Consider the following 9594-nt stretch of genomic DNA (forward strand, 5'->3'; position numbering starts at 1 on the left):
TGCAAAAGCTTAAGAACTGCTCATAAATTATCCTGCTTAGCATGCATGCGTCTAAGAAGTGGATAACTTCAATATATTTACTTGTTGAATACAAAATTTGTTAGCTGAATGACTTAACGATTGTCTACATTTGTTGGCTTACTGCATTAGGAAGAATTTTACATGTACTTTGCACTATCTGAACTGTTTTACAGAATGCAGCCTCATATTACTCTTGCTTAAAGCTACACAGATTTGTTCAGAGATAGTTACTTAAACTATATCGTATTCACAGTAACGTTAATTAAAATATGTGCTTAATACAAAAATGTTACAGCTGAGTGTGTAAAAATATCAACTTAGTATGCTATATCGCAGTAAAAAAAATAATTTAAACGCATTCGACGTCAGCTGAATGCATTTATAACGAGCAGAATACATAATTAACTTGCTGAATGCATTTAAAGTTAATGGAATATACAAAAAAGCTAGCTGAATTAAAGTTTTATTAGCATAGTATGCTAAAATCAGAAAATATTTGTTAGCAGAAAGCCAAAAAGTATTGTATGTAAACTATTAACAAAATTATATATGCGCTGAATAAGGAAAGTACAAGCTGAATATGTCGAATTTAAGCTAATTAATAATGCTGATGTAGATTGTGATGTGCACCAACAATCATAGGCGATCTAGAGTGTGATATTCTTTGTTGTTTGTTTGAAATAATAAATGTATGTACTACAATTGAAGGAATCTAACGACAGGACGCAGCCAAAAAATAAAATACAAGATGAAGAGAAGGGAGAAAAACAATAATACAAGTAAAAAAAAGCTATAAAAATAAATAAGAACAAAAGAAAGCCAAAATTTGAACTGGAACATAAAAAGGGATAACAGACACATACACGTTAAAAAGAAATGTGAAGTAAAATGTAAAACAACATACATACATAAATTTACTATAGAACTTAGTTAATTTAGCAAAAGTGCATGGAAAGGATAGGGGTTAGTTTAAATAAGTTGGGAAGTAAGTTGAAAACAACTCAAAAGCCGGAATGGGCACTAACAAATAAGGCTGAATAGCGTAAACGAGCACGTGCTGTAATGTAAACTCCCGAGTAGCAAATTCGCGAGCGATCAGTTTGTTTGCAGCAGTTGAATGACGAGGCAGCGTTGTCAGAGGAATCGGTCTACAATTCTTCATTTTTCTGATTGGTCTCTAAGGAATTTCTTACGACACTTCAAATATTTACGCACGAGGTAAAAATGCGCCCAACGTAGGTCCCACAGTTGTGCTTAGAACAATCGACAATTTAGGGTCGAAAGAGCCGGTTAAAAAAAATTCTTCCTTACGTTGACATTGCAAATTTTAAAAACTACGCTACAAAGATTTTCAAACCATTTTTTACTCATACACTGCTAACACTTGCTGGGTCATTCCATTAGGAGATCTGAGGCATTCAGTGATCGATTTTGTATGGTCAACATATGGGCCTTTAGAGCCTTTAGGGCGCCCTGAGTGCCTGGGAATGCAAAATCCCATTTCTTCTCTTTAACAAAAAAACAAACATGCCGTGGATTGGTTGCTTTCTTGTTTAACGTCTGGTAAAATTGTCGGAAAAACGGGAAAGAAATATCCGGTTGAGATTCAGGTGAAAAGATAACCGCTCCCATTTTGATTACCTCTTGAACAGTATGTACATCGGACTAAATTATTCCAAGTTACAAAGCTCAGCTTTACCAAGCATAATTTTGAAAGATTGGAATGGAGAAAGACTTTAGGAAAGGATGTCACTTAAATGAGTGTGTTCTGTTAGCTGGTACCGAGAAAATAAATACAACATACCCCTGAAGAAGCTAATAAGCATTAGCAAAACGTTGACTTTAACAGTAGAATATATATCACATAATCCTACGAAATTAACGGCCGGTTGCCCATGCAATCTTTTACGTTTCCTCAGCCCATTAAAACATTTTTGTGTACAAAATTTTTATTTTATACACCTATGGTAATGCTGTGACTGCGCACGCCACGCCCTCATTCAACTGTTGATACTAATGGCCGTTTTCACCATTCTACTTATGTTAGAGGATAGCAATTCTCCAAATAGCTTCATTTGGCACTTTCGTTTTCACCAACATAGAACAAATCGCAAAAAGCTATTGAGGATACGCGAAAACCAGCAAACAGCTGACTTTTGTTTACACTTTTGCCTTGCAGTTAACTGACAGTGAATGCCTCGGGTTAGCATGGAGAAAACGAGAATTTCGATAACTAATAGATAAGGACTAACTGATGATGGTGAAAATGGCTGCTAGGTCCTGGTTAACACTGACTAATGGTTTAGTGATCTGTCAAATAAACTACCGGTCAGCGTTAAGCGGACATTGAGTCGTTGCCCATACCGGCAAGATTAGGGAATTAATTGCATTTTTTCAGTTAACTAATATTTTTTTTTTAAATTAAACAATTTTGACTGTACTTATGTATACCGTATTTACAAATACATAACTAGTGTTCGAAAGTAAAAGGAAAATTAGAAGCTGATAATTAGGATAAAAGACGATAATAATTATAAAGGTGATGTTAAGGGGGAAATGAGCATTAAACACATACATACATATGTTGCTTAAATACATACATATTAAAATTAATTTGTTAGAGAGATGATAGGGAAATTCACCTAAGCGCATAAAGTAATCGTAAACTTTTATGGAGGCATTTCCGCTTTTAGATGAATACCCCTAATGTTGGGAATTTTGTATATTCGCCAAATGTAAATGGAAAATACGTGTAAAGAAAGCAATTGTAATGGTGCCTTAATTACAAAGTGTTTAATTTCCTATATTTAGAACAAAAAAATATTTAAATAGTTAAAACAAATCAATCAATAATGATGATTAGTTATGTAATGTATAAATAAATGAATGAATGAATTAATTCAATTAGACGAATTATGAAAAGCTTCTTCTACTTATGTACTTACATATTTTCTTGTACAAAAAACTCATACATGAGTGCTTCTCCACTGAAAGCTTCTCCAAAAAAAAATAATGTGAAACCGAAAAAACCCAAAAATCACTAAAAATGGGTACCAAAATAATTTCCACTGATTTGCCAGAAAGCCTAAAAACATGAAGCAGAGTCTTTCTGTATGATTAGAAATCAATATCAATATAACGGAATCGATGAAGCAGAAATCGAAATCGATAATGTACAGATCGAAATTGACAGAAGATAGATCGAAAACGATGAAGTAGAAATGCAATCGATAACCTACCAATCGAAATCGAAAAATCATTAAAGCAAAAAGGCTTGCAATCAGTTCTTCCGCAATATTTACGACTATTCACTCTTGTAAAACTTGATATTTTGTAAAATACACATCAAATTATTTTTTCTCTAAAAGACAATTCCGCTTTGTGTGCCCCCTTATGCGCCACCACCACCACCACCAATGTTGTTATCCCTGATAAAATAAAAATTCAAAAAAACCAGAATGAAAAACAAAATAGTGCTGATTTAGTCAGCCGCACGGCAACCAGCCTTAACCAAAGCATTGACACATACGATTACCGTAAACCGAATAAGCATACAAATAAGCCAAAACCTAGTTAAAATATCCATGAACTGAAAGAAATAGAAATATAATCGAAACAAAAAGAAACAAGCAAAGCAATGACTACTTAAACACAAAAAAAGATTAATTGGGGTATTCATATGAGCGAAGTGTTCAAGGTATTTAGCAAAAAAAGTCGTTAAGTGATTACCACAAGTGTGTCAAAAACAAACAACACTAACCCATAAGTTAACTTAAACCAACACACAAAGACCCGTACGGAATCACCCTATGGTAATGGCGAGATACAAACAGACCTGCCAGTGAGCTAAGTGGTTCCGAAACAAAAAATATCTCTGTTCTCTTAAAGTAGCTTTCTAGAACCCGCCTTTTTTCGAGATCTTAAGAAGGTGCCATTCATAATAACTGGAACCTTATTTAGAGAATTTAGAACACGAGCACATTATGAGCTCACTTTTTTCTTTATGCAGCACTCACTCTTACATCGCCAGAACCATAACAGACTGTACGAGGCCTCTTCAGGCGTCTGCCAACGCAATTTATAGCTTTTCTAACCGAATTGGCAACCTGACTTGTTACAAATATAATGTATCATACAGATATTTAGCTTGCGCAGCTTTGGCTACCACACAAGACCTAGAAGGTTCAACGTGGTTACACCAAATCGTTCCTGAGATGGTCGGCCTAGCTTCCTACCTTCGGGTAGTCTTTATCACTTCAAAAAAAGAAAAGCGCGTCTCTTCTAGGGAAGTTTGTTAGGAAGTTGCTTTCTGATAAAATCATATCGGTACAGAATCTGTAGGTAGAAGTTCGTAATAGTTAATAATTACGGAATATATACGCTGTCCGCATTAAAGTGACTTACCACAACGGAGTTTCGAAAGGTAAAGGTTTTACTGTGTAACAGAAAACGTTTCCTTATACAACTACGAAAAAAGTAGTAGATTTTCAGGATTCGAACACTGTGCCACGCTCGTCTGACAGATGTCACAGAACTCCACTTCTCTGACCTAACAAAAAAGCAACTGTAGTTGATGCAATTAAAAAGATGCAACAATTAAAACCGGCACGTGCATACTTAAGTATATACTTAATAGAATTAAATTTTAAGCAATAACAGAAATTGGTCAACAAATATTACATTATTAAATAAATATGTAAGTATACAAATATTACAAAGTAAAAATTGAGGTGATTATATGTAAATTGGCATAGTGATTTTTTTGTTATTGTTGTTATAAAAAAAGGGTAAATAATAGTTGTGCTTTACAGAAATTTGAAAACAAATACAACAAATAAATAAATTGGTACGATACTTTTCAAAATATTTATGTACAACAAAAAAAAATGTTACAGAAAGTAAAATAGTGCGCTAAAAATGCATTTAGTTTGCCAAAACACAAATAAAAGTGTTTAAATAAATCGAATTTGCTAAAAAAAAATACCAAAAATTCAATGTTTTGCGCATGGAATTATTTTTTTAAATATCTCAATGTAAACGCCAAAAACACCTTAAATATAAAAATAAAAATCCAGTTTGTATGTTCAATTATGTAATTTTTATATGTACGTGTGCGTGTATATGTTGAAACACGTTTTAAATTTTGAAAATACTGCAAACTCCCTAAAATTAAAAAAATCATGCACACACATAAAAATCCCTTACAGACATACACACACACCCATAGCAAGCAACAACCGCAAACTTTTTATGTGTATTTTTACAAAAAGTATTTGCAATGTGAAGCATTAGCATAAATATATAATACATATACAATTAAAAAAAGGATAATAAAAAATAAATAAAAATAGTTTTTAAATATAATAAACACTAAATTGATATTTATTATTATGCAAAAAATACTGTTAAAATTGACTTAATTTTATGCATAAAAAGATATAAAAGCAGTGAAAAAATATATCATAGGAAACAAACAAAAATTTATATAATTTAAGTTATAAAAAAGCGTAGAATTATTAAAACAAAAAAATTTGCAAACAATTTATTTAAAATTTAAGGTATTTTAGATATTCTTATTTAATATCCAGCAAAAAAAAAATAAAAAATAATAAAATAAAGCTAAAATTTAAGTAGGCTTAAAAGAATGAAATGAAGAATTTATTAAATAAAAAATGATAATTTTCAAAAATAAAAAACAAAAAAACAAGAGTTAGTATTGCAGTAAAAAAAATGTTTATAAGGTGAAATTACAACTTACTTATGATTACATAAGTAAATTGATATATGTATGTAAAATATATGAAAATATTAATAATTGAAAGTGATGAATTTAAAAAATAATAAAGATAAAGCTGAAGCAGTAGGCGCTGAGTAAACAAAGCCATCTGCTGGGGGTTGCCAAATCGCACAGCGAAAGCTAAGAAGTTTCAAACAATGCTCTATAGAATAGTTTTGTTTACAAAAGTATAGTGCTGAATTAGATAAAACTGAATTAAGCACATTTTTTCTCGAAACAATTTAGTACTTTATTAAACTACGGTGATGTGCTTGTATTTTTACTCCAAATTTATTCAGCAGGCATAAGACGTGCTTAAATTTGTTTTGCCAACATCCTACTCAGCTACTTCAGCATGTGTGCTGACCTAGAAAATATTAGAAAATCGAGCTTCGGGTTACCAAATCGCCCACAAAAACTAAGACGTGTCAGTCAATGCTCTGTAAAATGATTACTGTAAAAATTATACACGCTGAATAAGATAAAAATGTATTCAGCACTCTTTTTTCAGAGTTTGTGTTGTGTCAAAAAAGGTATTCTGAAGTCATAAGATGTACACAAAAATATTTTTTCACTAAAGCACCACGAAAAATAGCACGGCTAAGTAGAAAAAATTTTCGTACTGAATTAAAAAACTGTTACAGCAAAGTATTGACTAATTCAGCTTCCTTAACTGCAGCATATTTTTTTCAATACACTCATATGGCAATCGCAAACTACTAAATTTATTCCGTATTTCGAGGAAGTTACGAAGCAATAAAGGTAAGAGCTTCTTGGCTCGACGCTGATCGCTCTAATGAAACACCGATTGAAGGCACCAAAGTTCTGTAGGAAATAATAGCTTATAAACCGCAATACAATTGCGAAGAAGAAGAACTGCAAATATATTTATGAGTATAGAATATACATACATACATACACAAAACCAACAAGCAACTGACTTTCGATATGGTTTCTCAAATAATGAAAAAAAAAGAAAAAATACCAAAAATCATTGTACATCGTGTATGTACAAGTGAATATATATACATAAATACATACACACATATATATTGCAAAACAATATCATAATAATTGAAATCAAGTATATTTATATACTTAAATAAGCATAATTACCTAGCTGTAAAAAAGGTAAAGCAAACAGAGTTACATTCATACAAGAAAACTGTTCATTATTTAATGCAAATAAAAATTTTAAAATATTGCCACTTTTTTTAAAAAACAAAAACGTATGAAAGAAATCTAAATGAACTACAAATATTTCAAATTAAATCGTATTTACAACAACAAACACAAACAGAAAAAAATTTAATACACAACAAAAATGTTTAAGACAATATTGTTTGTAAATATTATATTTAAAAATAAGAAATTAAAAAAGAGAAACAAGAACTTAGTGACACATTATATAAAAAAAGCGCTTAAAATAGGAAAGCCAGTACGCAAAGAATGAAAAATATTGAACATGCAGAAGATCTTAGCGGTTTTTGCAGAAAGTGGAGCATTTTTAGAAAGTAATGAGAATTTTTTTTATTGAATTTAGCGTAAAAATAAAAAAAAATTTAAGATAGTATTCTGTTAAGGTCCTTGTTTTACTGGCCAGTGTTGTGTACTAGTAATTGCAAGTCTAATTTTCACTTTAAGTTTAAGTTTCTTTAGCATGAATTTGCCCACGATTGTACAAAGATTTTATGGGGTTTCTAATGTTTGGCAACATACTTGTTTAAAAACCAAATTAAGGTATTACTTTAAGTTTCTTTTTTTTAGTATTTCTTTTTTGTTTGTAATTTATTGCATTTCTCCATGCATAGTGGGAATGAGGTAGCATTTTTTCGCCAAAAAAGTATTAACATGTGCCAAAAAAGTCAGCCAAGAATATCTCTAATTTGCTTACTCTTTTTTAAATTAATATTTTGTTGTAAACATGTTTATGGCAGGTCATTGTGCAATCTTTTTGATAAATTGTGCAATATTTGTTTCTGTTTTGTTTTTTTTTTCATAATAGAAAAGTGCTATTCTGAAGAATTTGCATAAATTGTGCGATATGTTACTTTTATACTGTGCAATAACTTTATTGTTGTGCAATATTTTTTCATATGCTTGATTTGTTTTCAGAAAAGTGCTTTACAAACTTACCGGGTTTTCTGCATGGTAAAATGTAAAGGTAGCATAGTGAAAGTGATTTTAGCGCAAAGGGTAATGATTTGATTGGCTTTAATTTATCACTGAAATTAGAAAAAATAATAGTATTTATAAATGCTATGTAGACACCATTGAAACCAAAAAAATCTTAAGTATATATAGCAAAAAAATTAAAGTAAAAGTGTACAAGTCTATACAACTTGAAAAAAAAAACAAATACACTTATACAAAATTTATTAATAAGGAATTTGAGTATAAAACAAAAGTTATTTAGTTAAAAAAAAGAGTATTAAAAAAGTAGTGAAGAAAGTATTATTGTAGTAGCAGAAAAAATGTCAACAATAAAATTGGAAAAAAACATATACATATAAATATTTCACTTTGGCAAAAACAACACAAAGGAATTTCACGAATTTCACTTAACATCAAATTAGGTAAATGAAATAATGAAGCAAATTTAAGGTAATAAAAAAAAACAAATAATGAAAAAATAAATAAGTCAAAAGTATATAGAAATATTTGCATTAGTATTTGAATTATATTTAAGTAATATTGTGTGTATAATTGACCAGTGTGCGATCGTGTTCAATGTACACATGCATGAATTTAAAAAAGTAAGGTTAGGTGTGATGTCAGTTTTGCGCCAGTATGGCAACACTGACTACGGCGCACGCGTTTTTATAATTTTATAGTATTTTTTCTTTTTGTTTAACACTTTGAAGATTTTTTAAACGAAAAATTCATTTAGAAAATAATAAATTCAGCAACACAATATTCCAATTTATTAATATTATTATTATAATTAAAAAACGTATTTATGCAACAAAGTTTTTAAAACCAACAATAGGTAAACAAACAAAAATATTCAAATTTAATTGAAAACTGTACCACTGTACGAATTGTAACTGCTGGAACGAGCTTAATTAATGAAATTTTTAGATTACAAAAAAAGTTACAACAACAACCAATCAAATAAACTATATATTGCAACAGTAGCAAAGTAACGCGCGTGAAAAAAAAGCAAGCGTATTGTATTAAGAAAAATTTTAAATAACCAACACACTGTAAATCAATAAAAAAGGAATTTTTTTTTGCACCTTTCAAAAAACCGTTTTATAGGCTGCATGAGACTACTTATGTGATTTTTTTCTGAAAAAAAAAAATTTAGTACAGTGGGGCAAAAGTAGAAAAATGCTGATGTAAAAAATTTAAAAATTTTATTAAGAAACATAATGAAAGATACAATATCTATATACACACAAAATTTTGGTATAAATGCATTGTGACAAAGAAAAATTATTTGTAAAACATATTTCAAACACAAACAAAATAAAAATTTGTGTAAGCGAAGCGTAGATATTTTGTGCCAAAGCAAATTTCAATTTTTTAATGTAGTAATTTTCATCGTATTATGTTCACAAAACATAAAAAACAACATTAACAAAAAATATCTAATATTTATGACACTGGGGTGGAACGAAATTTTTTTGAAATAATTTTTTTTTTAATTGCCTCAAGACGTTAAAATTAATGTTTCAATATAATTAATTATAAACTTTCAATGAAATGAAGAAACCAAAATGTTTATTTTTTTTTATTTTACTCAGCCCTAATACACAAAAACAAAAAGAACACAATGTTAATGTACTTGAACA

The sequence above is a fragment of the Eurosta solidaginis genome, chromosome 5 (genome assembly GCF_040869045.1).
Source record: "Eurosta solidaginis isolate ZX-2024a chromosome 5, ASM4086904v1, whole genome shotgun sequence".
Classification (NCBI taxonomy): domain Eukaryota; kingdom Metazoa; phylum Arthropoda; class Insecta; order Diptera; family Tephritidae; genus Eurosta; species Eurosta solidaginis.